The sequence below is a fragment of the Suncus etruscus genome, chromosome 9, assembly GCF_024139225.1.
Source record: "Suncus etruscus isolate mSunEtr1 chromosome 9, mSunEtr1.pri.cur, whole genome shotgun sequence".
NCBI lineage: Eukaryota > Metazoa > Chordata > Mammalia > Eulipotyphla > Soricidae > Suncus > Suncus etruscus.
In genome coordinates this window covers 111,185,067-111,200,768 of record NC_064856.1, presented here as the reverse complement: position 1 = coordinate 111,200,768, position 15,702 = coordinate 111,185,067, and positions in this window count along the sequence as shown.

Below are 15,702 nucleotides of genomic sequence, written 5' to 3'. Positions count from 1 at the left end.
GGACGCCGGGATTCGAACCGATGACCTTCTGCATGAAAGGCAAACACCTTACCTCCATGCTATCTCTCCAGCCCCAGTTATTTGTTTTTAAGTTCAATAAATTGTTTTTTTTTTTTCTTAAAGGATAAGGGTTAAAAAAAAATAGTAAAGGTGTGACAGTGGCAATCGCCATTGTTTGCATAGGCCCAGAAAAATATGGAGAAAATGGAAAAAAATATTTGGCCTGATTACAAGAAGGCTTCATCCCCAAAGTTTATTGGCATAAGACTGACTCTGGGCTCCAGGCATACCAGTCTGTCCAACCCGAGTCATTCTCCGTGGTCCCAATGAAACTTTTTCACACTTTAGCTGTTGTTGGTATCAAATTCCTATATTTAAAGATTCTGGAGTCTATGCATTTCTTTCATCGAAGTCAGGCTGATGTGGAGCATCCTCTAGTTTCAGCACACCATTAGATGCAGAGTGATCTGCCCTGCAAGCAGACTGTTGCTGAGTCGTCTGGGTGTTGAGAGCATGCTTTGGAGTAAGTCAATGCCAGAGCAGTGGTAGGTCTTCCCTGGTAAAGATTTTGATCCTGGTAATGTTATAGACAATTGTGGTTGTTTATCCATGGTTCAGGGGTGTATGGACATTGCCCATTCTTCTGAGGCCTAAGTAAAATCATTATGCCAATGTTCAGGGTATAAGGCCTAACTGCATTACCAAATTTGTGTTCCCACCTCTATGATAAGAACTTGTTTGCATATGTATTATTTTCCCATTTTAATGTGCCTATGCAAAAGAGAAACAGTGCCACAAGATATTGTTGGTGTATTTGGGGGCCGACAAATAAAGTCCAACATTCCCTGTAACTTGGTTCAAACATGCATTCTATACAGAGATACTCTTCTACCAGTATTGCTTATAAAAGAGATCTCAAAGGGGGAAAAGCTAACAATCAAATAAAAAAAACAGTGGGCAAAATTGTCACCGTATATATGAGGATATTCGAAAAGAGTTATAGATGTTAAGGGAATACATCTGAGATATACAAAGGAGATACACGTGTCCCTTTTATGTTTTAGAAATAGTCAAGAGGGAGGGTGTTGTTTCCAAGACACCACTTTGACCTGTGATTTGGCCAAGCGAAGAGTGCACGGAGCCATGTCATCCCTGTGTTGCCTGTTGAAGCTTCCTAATTGCTAGAAGCAGGAAGTTCACCAGTCCCCTCCCCGCCCCCTGCAGGAACGGGGAAGCCTGGGGTCTCCTCTAAACTGTTCCTCGCCAGAACCCACTTGCTGGGACCCTGAGCAGGTGGCCAGGGGTAAGGCGTGATTTCTGAGCCCAGAACCAGGAGTAGCTCCTGAGCACCGCTGGATGTAGGGTGAAAAAAACAACTTTTAGGGCCCAGAGAGATAGCACAGCAGCGTTTGCCTTGCAAGCAGCCGATCCAGGACCAAAGGTGGTTGGTTCGAATCCCGGTGTCCCATATGGTCCCCCGTGCCTGCCAGGAGTTATTTCTGAGCAGACAGCCAGGAGTAACCCCTGAGCACCGCCGGCTGTGGCCCAAAAACCAAAAAAAAACCAAAAAAAAACAACAAAAAAAAACTTTTAATTGAGGTGTTTTTATTGATAGTACAATTGAGATCACTTTTGGAGTGGCAGAACTACTCCACTGACCCAAACACCGGTGTTTCCAGATTCTTTCACAGTGCCCACGTCCCTCCCCCTAATCCTTTGTTCTTCGTTGCAGGTTGATAGCGCAGTATTTGCTTGCAAAGTTAGACACGGTCTCAGCACATGTGTGTGCCATGCCTGTGTGAGGCCCTGTGTCCAATTCCTGGCACCACACTCACTCACAAATGGAAGGACAGGCTCTCTCTGGATGATCCTACACAGTGTTCACTTAAGTGACTGAAAAGCTCATGTTCTGGGCACAGTGGGGAGGGCGTTTGCTTTTCATGTGGCTGACCCAGGTTTGATCCTCAGCATCCCAGAGAGTCCCCTAAGCCTGCCAGGAGTAATTTCTGAGCACGGAGCCAGAAGGAACCCCTGAGTGCAACTGAGTGTGTCCCCCTCAAAAAAATAGGCAGGAAAGGGGACATAGAGACCGTATGTGGGAAGGGACAATTGCACACATCCGACCTGGGTTTGATCCTCAGTAGCCCATAAGGTCCTGCAAGCTTGCCAGGAGTAATTTCTGAGCACAGAGCCAAGAGTAAACGAAAAAACAAAAACAATAAAAAGCTTATGTCTACAGGCCTGAGAAGGAAAATTGCTGACCTTGCACGAAGTCAAACCCATAGCATCATATGTGGTCCCCTGAGCTCTGTTAGGGTCACTTCTGAGCACAGAGCCAAGAGCCCCTGAGCACGACATGGCCTCAAAGCCCTAAAACAATTTAAAATAAAAACTTTGGAGGTGGACTGGAGAGATAGCATGGAGGTAAGGCGTTTTTGCCTTGCATGTAGGAGGATGGTGGTTCGAATCTCGGCATCCCATATGGTCCCCCGAGCCTGACAGGAGTGATTTCTGAGCACAGAGCCAGAAGGAACCCCTGAGCACAGCTCAAAAAACAAAACCCCAAAAACTACTTTGGGACCAGGGAGAACTTTGGGTAGTACAGAGGGATGGGCAATGCCTGGCTTGGGTGAGATCTCAAGTTGGATGCCTGGCACTCCATAACCACTATCAGGGTGGCCCTGGTGAACCTCAACATCACTGAGCCTAGTACTGATTATTTTTTGTTTGGTTTTGGGCCACACCTGGCAGCTCTCAGTGGTTACTTCTGACAGGCTCGGGCGACCATACAGGATGCTGGGTATTGAATCAGGGTCAGTCCCAGGTTGCTGCATGCAAGACAAACACCCTACACAATGTGCTATCGCTCTGGCCCTAAATAAAGTTTTGAGGGGCCAGAGTGAGAGTATAGCGGGAAAGGCCCTTGCTTTGCATGTGGCCAACCCAGGTTCCATCCAATAAGGTCTCCTGAGCCTGCCAGGAATGACTCCTGAGCATCACTGGATGTTGCCCCAATTATTTTGATCAGGGGTCTCAAACTCGAGGCCCGAGGACCGTTTGCGGCCCTTTGTACATTTTGTGGCCCACGGCCGACCTTCAAATATCGCAGTATTCGCGATTATTCGCTTACCGAATAATTGCAATAAAAATCACATTAGCAAGAAAAAAAATCACATTAAACATTCGCATACCCCCGAGCAGTTCCATTGCGACTTTTTATTGCGAATATTCGGTAAGGGATTTCGCGAAATCCCTTATCCGGCCCTGCCTCACCCCGACTTTGCCTTCTGCGGCCCCCAGGTAAACTGAGTTTGAGACCCCTGATTTTGAGGGAACAGAACAATAGTATAACAGATAGGGCATTTGATTTGCACACAGCCAACCCAAGTTTGATCCTTAGCATCCCATAAACCCTGAGTACCACTGAGTGTAGCCCCAAAAACAAACTTCATAATATGGAAACAACCTACCAATGGATGGGGGGGGGCGGCACCCTGAGATGCCTGTTCCTGGCTCTGTTCGAGAGTGGCCCCTAGTGGCTCCTCAGGGGCTGTGCAGTGCCAGGGATGGGGCTATGGTCAGTTGCAAGGCAGGTGCCCTAACCTGAGCCTTAAGTGACTTTTGTGAAGTCAGGAAAGAAATTACCCTCCTCCCCACGCATGTGTCTATCAAGAATGGAAAGTTCTGGCAACAACCAAGCTGTGAGGATGGGGAACCCCAAACTCCAGCTGCTACCCTGATGCTAACGGTCTGAGGCCCACAAACAATAAACAACCAAATAAAGAATGTTTAGAACTCAATAAAGGCTTCTATTCTCCGACAGGGAGCCAAAAAAGAAAAAGAAAAAAAAAAGAAAGAAAGAAAAGAAAAAGAAAAAGAAAGAACTCAAAGGCAAGAAGAAACAATTGAAAATTAGAAGAGGGGCCAGAGCGACAGCACAGCGTCCAGGAAGGGCATTTGTCTTACACGCAGTCAACCCAGGTTCGGTCCCCTGCATCCCATAGGGTATCCTGAGCCTGCCAGGAGCGATTTCTGAGTGTAGAGCCAGGAGTAATCCCTGAGCGCCATTGGGTCTGTCTGTTCCCAAAAAAAGAAGCAGGGAAGGGTCTGGGATGCTCATGGATGAGCTTGGTCCCCTGCTTGATCCCGAGACCTGGGAAGTGGGAACAGCAATGAGCTGTCTACACCAGTTTTCCCTCAAAAGGACCCAGAGGTCTCACAGGACTCACAAGACAAGAGCCCATACCAGGAACCCCCAAGTCTGGGCGCTGCAGCATCAGGATAAAGAATATGGGGTGGAGATGAGGTCAAGACCCGACTCCGATCTCCTGGCTTCCAGGTGGGATCCCAGGGTCACTGGCCTGAACTGGACCCACCAGCCCGGCTAATGTGTGTCCCCGAGTGGCTCCAGGACTCCCAGAATATGCTTGGAAGGCTTCAGCCCCCACATGAGAGGGATGTTCATGGAGTGTGGGGGCCTCTGGCTCAGAGACCTCACCCCCAAGTCCCAGGCCATACTGAGGGCTTCTCTGTGGTTACTGCGGGGAATCAGCTGTCCAACTTAGGAGATGCCCCCCCATAGTTACCTCAATAGTTATCCTGATAGTCACCTTGATATACCCTGATCGGTACCCCCAATAGTTACCCCGTTACCCCAGTTGTTATCCCAATAGTTACCCCTGATAGTTACTCCAATAGTTACTTCAGTAGTTACCTTATAGTTATCCTAAATTACCCCAATAATTATCCTGGCCCAAAGGGTGTGTCCCAGAGGGAGCAGGGCTGAGGGGACACGCATGGGGCTGAAAGTCCCCAGAGAGAACTCCCCGCCCTGAGATCCAGAGACCCCAGAAGCAGCCCCTTCCCAAGTGGGTATTACAGTCCCAGGAGTGCTGTTGAGTACTGAGTGATATTATGTATTTGGGGTCTGTTTAGATTTTGGGTCAGACCAGTGGTGCTAAGGGGTTCCACCTGGCTCTGCACTCAGGAAACACTCCTGGTTATGCTTTGGGGACCGTATGGGACAGCCTGGGTTGGCCTCTGCAAGGCAAGAGCCCTCCCCACTGTGCTAATGTTCCTGCCCCTGAATTTTTAAGGGGGCAATAGACCAAGTAAGTCTAGGAACCCCTATACTTGAGCATTCTAGGCAGTCATTTTTAGGCCCAGAGTTCCACTAGCTCTACTCCTGATACATAAATACCCCAGCTCATGACTCCCCTGGATTGTGGGGTGATGGATGGTTATGCTTGCCCATGTGGTTGTGAAGCTCACAGTGGCCCTGGTGCTTGCTGGAGTGGGTGGCACACTTTGTGGGGTGCTAGGACTGTGCTGGGCAAAGGTTGTGGGGTGCAAGTGTGGAAAGCTAACGGCTTGAGCTGCCAAGGCAGACACGCCCCATAAAACACCAAGTTTGCAAAATGCACTTGGCCGAGAAGTTCTGTGCTCTGGGGTCACTCCTGGTAGTCTGGGGGAACCCAAACCCAGCTCAGCCACTTGCAGGACAAGCACCCTATACCCCTACTATCTCTGAGGCTCAAGCACAGACTATGAACTGGATTTTGGGGGGGGGGGGCACACCCGACAGTGCTCAGGGCTCATTCCCGGCAGGGACTGAAAGGATGCATGCCACATGCACCCCGAGTTTGTCACTGCGCGGTCACTTGTGCCAAGCTTACATGGGGTGACGCTGCACAACCCAGGAAAAGGGTCCGATCTTTCCTACAGAGCAAACACCCCTGTTCTAGAACATTCCGTGTTTGGAAGCAAACAGTTTACAATCTAGGTTCTAGTTTCCGTTTTGGGGGGTGGGAGAAGGGCAAGAACCAACAGTGTTTGGGGTGGTGCCTGGCTCTGTGCTCTGTGGTGCTGAGTGACCCCGCAAAACCAGGACCAGCCAGGCTCTCCTGCCTGCACTTCTATACTCGGTAACGCGTCCCCAGCCTGATGAGTGTTGTGTGCCGTCTCCATAACCATCGGGCTCACTTTCTGGATCCTTCCACCTTCTCCCGGCTGCCCTGTCAGCTCCCAGACTAGGATTCCGTGTCAGGGTGGCTTGGCTACGGTCTGTCAGCTGGGTTATTGCTTTCTTATGGGGCCACCCCCCAGTGATTCTCAGCCCGGTGGGGGGACCTGGGGTGCTGTGTGATGCCCAGAGAGGAAGTCGAGACTCCTCGTCCTCTTTGGGGTTCAGAGAGCCGTCACCAGTCTCTGGAGAGAGGAGAGAGGGAGAGAATGGGAGGAGAGACAGGAAGAGATTTGAAGGAGTCCAAGCTTGGCCACGGTGCAAGTGTGGGAGGCTGCACATGCCCTTCTCTTAAGTGCCTCTCTATAGACTTCCATGGGGTGCAGAGGGGACACTAGGGGGTCCAGGAGCAGTTCCAGGTAGGGCCCTTTGACCCCCACCTCACATGCCTGCACACACACACACACACACACACACACAGGGCCCTTTGACCCCCACCTCACATGCCTGCACACACACACACACACACACACACACACACACACACACACACACACACACACACACACACCCGTTTCAGCACAAGAGCCACCAGAAAAATCCATGCAAGGAACATTTCAGAGTCACCGCTGTGTCTCCTGGGCGTCCAGGTGAGGCGGTGGGAGAAGAGGGGCCCTTAGGGGAGGCCCTGAAGGTCATGGGGGACACTGGGGGCCTGAGGAGCAGAGTCAGCCCAGAGACAGCTGCCCCTGCCCTCTTAGACGCGAGGACAGAACGCTCTGGAGAACCGGCTCCCTGCGCCTCCCCGGTGTTGTCTAGACCTGCCAGAATCAGCTGCTCGGCCTGCAGGAAACCGGGGACCCTCCGTTTTGAGCCAGTCTGGGGATGCCCATGGGGGTATGGATCGGAGGTGCCAAGCCCCAGAGAGCTCAAGTGGGCCGGGCTGACTACATGAATGCGCGCACACAAGCCTGAAAACTGGGGTGCGCAAGAGGCAAGAGATGGGACCCCTGACCCTGACCCTGGAAGGAGCTTTAAGCCTGTTCGTCGTCCCACCCGAGCCTCTACCCTGGCCTGCGCTTTGCTTTCCGGGGTGCTGAGAGGGAGGAGAGCGGGGGAAAATGGGAGACAGGAAGAGATTTGATATCCCCAAGGCCGGTGCCCTCCCGCTGGCATCCCGGCCTTGGAGGGCGGCGGGGCAGGTCTGAGCCACAGGTGTGAGGGGGACGCTGGCGCCCCAGAAGCGCCCCCACAGGTGGGGCGGGGGCCAGATAACACCCTGGGATTCTGGGGTCCCAGTTCCCCGGCAGCTGGGGGTGGGCGTGGGGGGTCACTGGCTGGTGGGGGTGGCCGGGGTCGGGGTGGGCGCCTTCTGTCAGTTTAGCCCCAGTGAGTTAGCTCCGCGGGTCGTGGGCCGGGCCAGGCGGGCAGGGAGCGCGGCCTGGGGGTGCTGGGCACCGTCCTTCCGCACCCCGGGCATCGGGACCCGGCCAGGCCAGGGAGTGCCCGGGGCGCCGCCGCCGCTTCCTGCGCCCTCCGTCGCCTGCCAGCTGGCCGGGCGCAGCGGGAAGTGGCAAGTGGCGCTGCCAGGACCCCCGACTCCAGCTTCCTTTGCGCCCACAGCTGAGTGACCCCCCACTCGCACAGCCCCGCGCCGGGGGGCTCAAGGGGTGCCAGCCTGGGGGGGGGGCGGGCTGCTTGGGCGACCGGGCAGGGCCGAGCCTGGCAGGGGGACAGGCCGAGGCGCCCTAACTGCCCACTCCGACTCTGGGGTGCCACCCGCCGCCTCGGGGTGCGGGAGCGAGGGAGGCGGGGACGGGGAGGGCCCTGGCAGCAGCCCCGAAGTGGCCGAACAAAGCCGGGTGTGGGTGGGCAGGCGGCGGGGCGAGGGGCTGGAAGTGGGCGCCCGGCCTCGGCGTCCCCGTCGGCGGGAGCAGGCTGGAGGGAAACTGAGGCCCGGGCACCTTCGGCACCTCCTGCGCCCGAGGCCTCGCCTCGCCGCCTGCGGGGACTGGGCGCCTTCCCTCCCCGGCCTCAGTTTCCCCAAGCGCCATGGGGGGGCTCCGGCGCCTCGGGGCCCCACAACAAAGGCGCTCGCGCTGGGACACCGCCCCTAGCGCCCCCGGGGACCGAGGAGCCGCCCGAGGGGCTCCCCGACCCTCGTAGCGGCGACGGGGCCGACGCGACCCTCCACAGGCGGGACCGGGAGGGAGCGAGCAAGCAAGCCCCCGTCCCAAGCGGCGCCCGCCCGCCCGAAGGGGCGCCTGGCGTCGCGGCCGCCCGAGCGGCGATTTAAAGGGCAGAGCGGGCGGAGGGATCCCGCGATGCGGCGCGTGGACGCCGCCGCGCCGGGATCCCTCCGCCGCGAATGCAGCGAGGCGCGGCGAAGCGCTCACGTCGCGTCGCGTCGCGGCCTGAGGAAGTGGCGGCGGACTCGTTCTCTCGCTCGCGTGCGTTTTTGTCCCTCCGCGGCGGCGGCCCGGCGGGACTCCTTTTCCTCCCGCAGGCTCCTGCGCCCGCCCCGCTCCAGACCCCGGAAGAGCCGCCGAGGAGCCGGAGCCGGAGCCGGGCCGGGGCGCGTCGCTCGCACGCGCGTATCCCTCCGCGCCGCGCACTCCTTTTCGTGTCCTTCCCCCGAGCCCGGGCGGCGGCGGCGGCGGCGGCGATGAGCTGAGGCGCCCAGAGCGCGCGGCGGAGGCGGCAGCGCGCGCGGCGCCACCAGCGGCCTCCGACACGCGGGAGCCAGCGCCTCCGCGGCGAGGTGGGCGACTCCCCCGGGGGGACCCGGCCCCGCCGCCCCGCCGCCCCGCGGACGCCGAGGTGAGGGCGCGGCGCGGCGCGGTGCGGCGGAGCGCGGGCTGCGGGGCGCGAGGCCGGGCGGCGGGCGTCGCGGGGCCGGGGGCGCGGCGGGGGCGGGGGGCTGCGGGCGGCGGGCGGACTCCTTTCCGTCAGCGGAGGGAGCGCGCGGCGGTGCTGCGTCCGCCGCCATCTTGGATCGCGCCCGCCATCTTTTTTTTTTTCTCCCCACTTCCTGAGGAGAATTAGTCGGGGGTGATGAATGCTTTTCCTGAGGGGGCGCAGCGCGTGTGCCGCCCGTCGCCGCGAGCCCCGACACGGGGACCCGGAAGCGGCGGCGAGGCGGATTCGGGGTGAGTCGCGGGGGAGGGGAGGGGCGGGGCGCGGCGCGGCGCGGCGCGGCGGCGGCTGCAGCGGCGGCGGCGGCCGGAAGGAGGCGCTCGAGGCCGCCTCGGGCCGGCTCGGCCGAGGGGCGGGGCTTGAGGGGCGGCCGGCGCTCCTCATTGGCCGGGGCCGCTTCCCTCGCGGGCCAATAGGCGGCTCGGGAATCGCCCCGACCAATCAGCTGGCGCCGCCGCCGCCGCCCCCGCCGCGCTCCGCTGGGGGCTGTTTGGGTTGTGGCCTGGCACTCGGGGGATGGTGATGCGCCGGGTCCCGCCCACCTACCTGCCCGGCCGGGGAGCCCCGAATCGAATCTGGCTTTGGCTCTTTGGGGGGATTCCACCCGGCAGCGCTCTGGGGTTCCTCCTGGCTCTGCACCCAGAAATCGCACCTGGCAGGCTTGGGAGACCCTCTGGGATGCCGGGATTCGAACTGCCGTCCTTCTGCAAACGCCCTACCTCCATGCTATCTATCTCTCCGGCCCCCCGAATCTGGCTTTGGGGTACGCACATGCACACGCACGCACAAACAAACAAGCTGGCTCACCCCGGAGCTCTCGCCCCGCCCGAGACTTTGCAGGGTGCAATTGCTCTCCCTGGCTTTGCAGCCCGGCTGGGCGGGCCGAAGCGCGGGGGCGGCCCCAGCGCCCACTTTTCCCGGTGTCTGGAGTCCGCCCGAGTCCGGCCTGCCCCCCCCCCCAGCCTGGTGCATCTTTGCACCCCCTTTGCCTTCTCCCCCCTGCCGTGCGGGGTGCTGCGCGGTTGGTTCGTGGACTTCTTCGGTGGCTCCCAAGGCTGGCCACGGGCGTCTCTGTGTCCGTGTTGACCTCCGGCTTCGCGAGCGTGGCCGCTGGTGGCCCTTCGCTTTCGGGCCGAGCTCACGGGCTTTTGCAGGGGAGAAGTTGGGACTGGGGTGCAAGTCCTCTCCCGGTGTCTCCTGCGCCCTCGCAGAGGGATCTGGAGTTGGGGCCCTTGGGCTTAGCCGGGCCCGGCTCTCCTGTGGCCTGTCGTGTCGGAGGGACGTGGTGTGGACCCCGCCGTCTGCACCTGAAGGCTGGTCGGTGCGCACAGCGGCTGCTCGCTAGGAACCCCGAATAAAACCGGGGTTTTACTTTAGTCACTTTTGGGAGAAAAAGTCGGGGTGGTGGAGGCAGGGGAGGGAGACGTGTCTAGGGTGTTGTGTCAAGTTTTACCTGCTCCTGAAAAGAAAAGCACAGTTCGAGACTGAAGGAGCACAGTGGGCGGAGCACTTGTCTCCAGTCAGGGCGAAGTCCCGAGCTCAGCCAAGTGGGGACCCCCACCGCCAAGGCGAACCCGGAAGCTCCATCCACATTGTAACTTATTTGTGATTGTATTTGGGCCACCCCCAGCGGTGCTCAGTGTTTCTCTCCTGGCTCCTGGGTCGGATCGCTCCCGGGTCACTGCGGGGCTCGGGGATGCCAGGAGTCAAACCTCATTGGACTCCGTGCGAGGCAGGCGCCCTCTACCCGCTGCTCTATCGCTTAGGCCCCTCAATTCAAATTTTTTTTTGGGGGGGGTCACACCCGGCGGCACTCAGGGAGTTCGTCCTGGCTCTGCGCTCAGAAATGGCTCCTCGCTGGCTCTGGGGACCATATGAGATCCCGGGACTCAAACCACCATCCGTCCTGGATTGGCCGCCTGCAAGGCAAATGCCATATCGTTGTGCTATCTCTCTGGCCCCAGTCCAAATTATTTTTACCTTTTGGAGAGTGAACCACATTCGACAGTGCTCAGGGGTTACTCCTGGCTTTGCGCTCAGCAATTAACTCCCAGCAGTGCTTGGGGGACCATTTGGTATGCTGAAGCTTGATCTGGGATCAGCTGCCTGCAAGGCAGCTAGTTCTGCCCTTCGTCCAGATTATAGTAGAGAAACCTGACCGGTAGCCAGCAAGCTTTAGAATGCAAACATCAGTGAATTCTCTGCCCCCAAAGAGTGGTCTAAAAACTTCCTTGGGTAGACAGCCAGCCTGGGAATCTCATTCTTCTTTTGGAGTTTTGGAAGTTCTTTGAGCAGTGATTCACTAAGCTAAGCAGTAAGGGGTTCCAGAAGACAAAGAGGGGATGTGCCTGGGTTTGGGATGAAGGAAGTTTCCTGCCGGCTTCTTCTGCCAAGTCTCCATGTGCCCTGCAAGAAGTTTGCTTGTGCTGCCTTGCATTCCCACCGACCTCTCTGCTGTTGTACCCCAGAACTGGTATTTCTAGGAGTGTTTGCTGAGCATCTAACCTGGGCCTTACTGTTGAGATCTGAGATTCACTTTGTCTCAATCAGATTAAAGAAAGTGCCTTTAGGGGGCCGGAGAGATAGCATGGAGGTAAGGTGTTTGCCTTTCATGCAGGAGGTCATCGGTTTGAATCCCGGCGCCCCATATGGTCCCCCGTGCCTGCCAGGAGCAATTTCTGAGCCTGGAGCCAGGAATAACCTCTGAGCACTGCCGGGTGTGACCCAAAAACCACAAAAAAAAAAAAAGAAAGTGCCTTTATTTGCACTTCGGTCCATCTTGGATTATTCACAGGCACAGTCCCAAACTTGAGTCACGCACATCTTTTTTTTTTTTTTTAATGCACATCTTATTTTAACTGCATTACATACAGGGTTTTACTATTTCAGAGCAATGCTTTGGAGACTCCATCTGCACTGAAGATTTAATAAATGCACCTCATTTATTCTTGTGAGACCACTTTAATGTGGGATGGGGGGACCATACCTGGTGATGCTCGAGGGACCATCTGGGATGCAGGAGATCTACACCAAGTCAGCTGTGTGCAAGGCAAGAGCCCTAACAAGATGTACTAGTGCTCGGGCCCCTAAAGTTCGCTTTTTGTTTTTTTTTGTTTTTTTCGGACCATACCCGTTTGATGCTCAGGGGTTACTCCTGGCTATGCGCTCAGAAATCACCCCTGGCTTGGGGGACCTTACCTCTAGAGCCAACTTGCCGGTCCCTAAAGTTCGCTTTTTATTTTTATTTTTTTTTATTTATTTTTGGTTGGTTTTTTGGGCGACACCCGTTTGATGCTCAGGGCTTACTCCTGGCTATGCGCTCAGAAATCGCCCCTGGCTTGGGGGGACCATATGGGATGCCGGGGGATGGAACCACGGGTCAGTTCCTTGGCTAGCGCTGACAAGGCAGACACCTTGCCTCTAGCGCCACCTCGCAGGCCCCAAGTTCGCTTTTTAAACTAACTTCTTCTAAGGGCTGGAGCGTTAGTACAAGGCTCTTGCCTTACACGTGGTCACCCCAGGGCTCGATTCCCAGCATCCCATACGGTTCCCCCAGCGCTGCCTGGATGTGATTCTTGATCACTGCAGGGTTCGACTCAAAGGCAAAACAAAAGCTGAACTTCTCTCGCCAGGCTGGGAGTTAGAGTGAGTGTCTGCCCAGGGCTGGTCATGAACTGCAACCAGAAGCAGGTCCCATGGCACCAACCCCAAGGTACTTTCTCGAAAGGGAGTGCTGAAGCGCCCAGGGCCCACCCAGTCCTTGTTGTCTTCATGCGTACTGTGCGTGGCACCCACTTGGGGCCAGCTGGTTAGGCGCTCACAGGCGTCAGGCGGTCTTGGGGTTGTGTGTAATTACACCCCCCATAGCTACATATAATCTTAGGCTGGAGAGCCACTGTCTGTTGGGTCTGCCCTGTCATTATTCATGGACGGCAGCGGTGGGGCCCAGCCTCAGTTTCCCCTGAGTCATGAGTCATCCTCAGCATTTAATTGCCATCCTGGTTTTCTCACTGCTTAGAATTTTCTCAAAGGGTGGGGAAGTTTGGGTCACTCCAGGTAGTTCTTGGGGGTGATCTCCAGGCCGTGCTTGGGGTACCAGCTGTGTGGGGATTGAGCCAGGGTCAGCCCAAGAGGCTCCTTAGAAGCTGAGCACACCCTCTCCCCGGCCTCTCTTTGACTCCTTTTAGCATTGGGTTGATTTACGAAGACCTGGGTATTCCAAGTTGTCTTTCCTTTCTTTTTAACGGTACTAAATCCTTGCTGTCGCTTATATGCTATCAACCATTAGCTGAAGCTTAGAATTGAGAGGTGGGGTGGGGTGGAGCTGGGGCAAAAACACAGCGGGCAGGACGTTGGCCTGACCCAGGTTCAATCCCCTGCATCCCATGTGGGTTCCTGGAAGGCAGAGCCGGAGTAGGAGTCATCCCTGAGCACCGGGGTATGTGGCTCCAAAAGAATCGGGAAACTGGGGTGCTCAATGGGCTCAATGACCAGACTGCCAAAGTCTGTAGGGCCCCTTCCTGCCGCGTCTCTGCGGGATTCTCACTTTTCTGAAAAGGGAGTCTTCGGCCCTTCTGCATCAAAACATCCTAGCCCCTTCCTTTAGCAGTTTGGGGTTCCCACCAGTCCCATTCCACCTCCTGCCTGACTGGGGCTTTGTGGGACCAGAGAAGCCCCATCAGTGAAGGAAGGGCCCTTTGCAACCCCTGGCCAGTTTGCCTCCCTCCCTCTGGGCACCTACCAGCCCCTCCAGTTTCTGGAGCTGGCGAGGCCGAGCGCCCTCTGGCGGCCCCTGGACTCGCCCGCATCCCAGCACCACGAACAGAGCCAGGAGCCTGTTGGCGCGTGGGGCTCCGCGGCCGCCCCCTGCTGAATGATTTATCTCCACCCTGCTTGGCTTATGCCGCAGGCTCCTGTATCTGACTCGGGTGTGTGATCTCGGAGGAGTATTTTTATTTTCAGGGAAATGCTTACATTGCATAATGGAGAGAGAGAGAGATTTTTAGCCAGAAAACCAGTCTCTTCTTCTGAGGGGAGCTGGGTTACTCCACACCCAGTGGTTCTGGGGGGCCATATGTGGTGCCAGGAAATGAACCAGGGTTGGCTGCTATGAGATAAGTGCTCTGTGCCCTCAGGCTCCCTCCCCGACTGCACCCGTCGTCTGTTCTGAAACCGTGTTGTGCCCGTCCTTCAGCCGCAAACCAGTAGAGTCCAGGGCTTCAGAAACCACCTGGAGACTGCTGTGCTCCGTAGACAAAATCAGGCCCTGGTCAGGGTGTAGGCAGAGCCATTTGCTCTGTAAATTGCTAGATGTAAGTAGATGACAGGTATGATTTGGGGGGGCGGAGGGGGACACACCTGGCCGTGTTCAGAGCTTACTCCTGGTTCTGTGCTCGGGAATCATTCCTGGCGGGCTCAAGGGACCCTAATAGGATGCTGGGGATCAATCCCGGGTCAGCCATGTACAAGGAAAGAGCCCTACCCCTGGGCTATCACTCTGTCCTATACACGCTTTTTTTGTTTGTTTTGGGGGCCCACACTCTGAAGCCCTTTCAGAGTCTTAAAGTCTTTCTGTTAAGCGCTGTCTCTCCAAACTCAAACTGCCCACTCGCCTGCCGAGTGCGTGGTATGTTTGCTTTCAGTGGAACAGAGCCAGACTTTGTCACCTTTCTGGCAAGCCTGCCCTTGGCCCCCTGCCCCCCGCCTGTCCACACCACCTGTCCCAGAGCTGCCTCTGCTTTTCTTCTGGTCTCTGCCTCCTTGCGGGCTTTATTGTTGCCACTAGGGGCGATGGAGAGCACACTGGAGCAACTTCACCCTCTGCAGAACCCCTCTAACTGTTCTTTGGGGTGTGTTTTGTATTTTGTTTTCAGCCACAGCTACAGATGCTCAAAGATGTATGGGATGCCTGGGGTTGAACAAACGCCCTCCCAGCAGTACTGCCTCTGGCTCCCTTCTGAGGCCTGGGGGACAGAAATCTTGGCCTATAAAGTCCTATCCTGAATATGCATAAACACGAAGTTGTTTTAGCTTAAACAGCCGACTTCTGGAGCACTGTGTCCCGGGCTGGCAGCCGAAAGAAGTTTATGACAGACCCAAATACCCAAAAAGGTGCCAGCGTGGGAGGGTGGAAGTGTCTCCTCTTGCACCTTCTGGGGTAGATTCTATGGAGAGTGTTCTAATTTATTATTACTTTTGTTTTTTTTTTTGTTTTTTTTTGTTTTTGTTTTTGGGTCATACCCGGCGGTGCTCAGGGGTTACTCCTGGCTGTCTGCTCAGAAATAGCTCCTGGCAGGCCTGGGGGACCATATGGGACACCGGGATTCAAACCAACCACCTTTGGTCCTGGATCAGCTGCTTGCAAGGCAAACGCCGCTGTGCTATCTCTCTGGGCCCATTATTATTATTTTTGGTTTTTGGATCACACCCGGCTGCACTCAGGGGCTACTCCTGGCTCTATGCTTAGAAATTGCTTCTGGGGGCCGGGTGGTGGCGCTGGAGGTAAGGTGCCTGCCTTGCCTGCGCTAGCCTAGGGCGGACTGCGGTTCGATCCCCCGGCGTCCCATATGGTCCCCCAAGAAGCCAGGAGCAACTTCTGAGTGCATAGCCAGGAGTAACCCCTGAGCGTCACAGGGTGTGGCCCAAAAACCAAAAAAAAAAAAAAAAAAAAAAAGAAATTGCTTCTGGCAGGCTTGGGGGACCATATGGGATGCTGGAATTCGAGCCATTGACCTTTTGCATGCAAGGCAAACACCCTATCTCCATGCTATCTCTTCGCCCCCCTAAATTTATATTTTTTAATTGAGAACTAAACTAAAAACTTT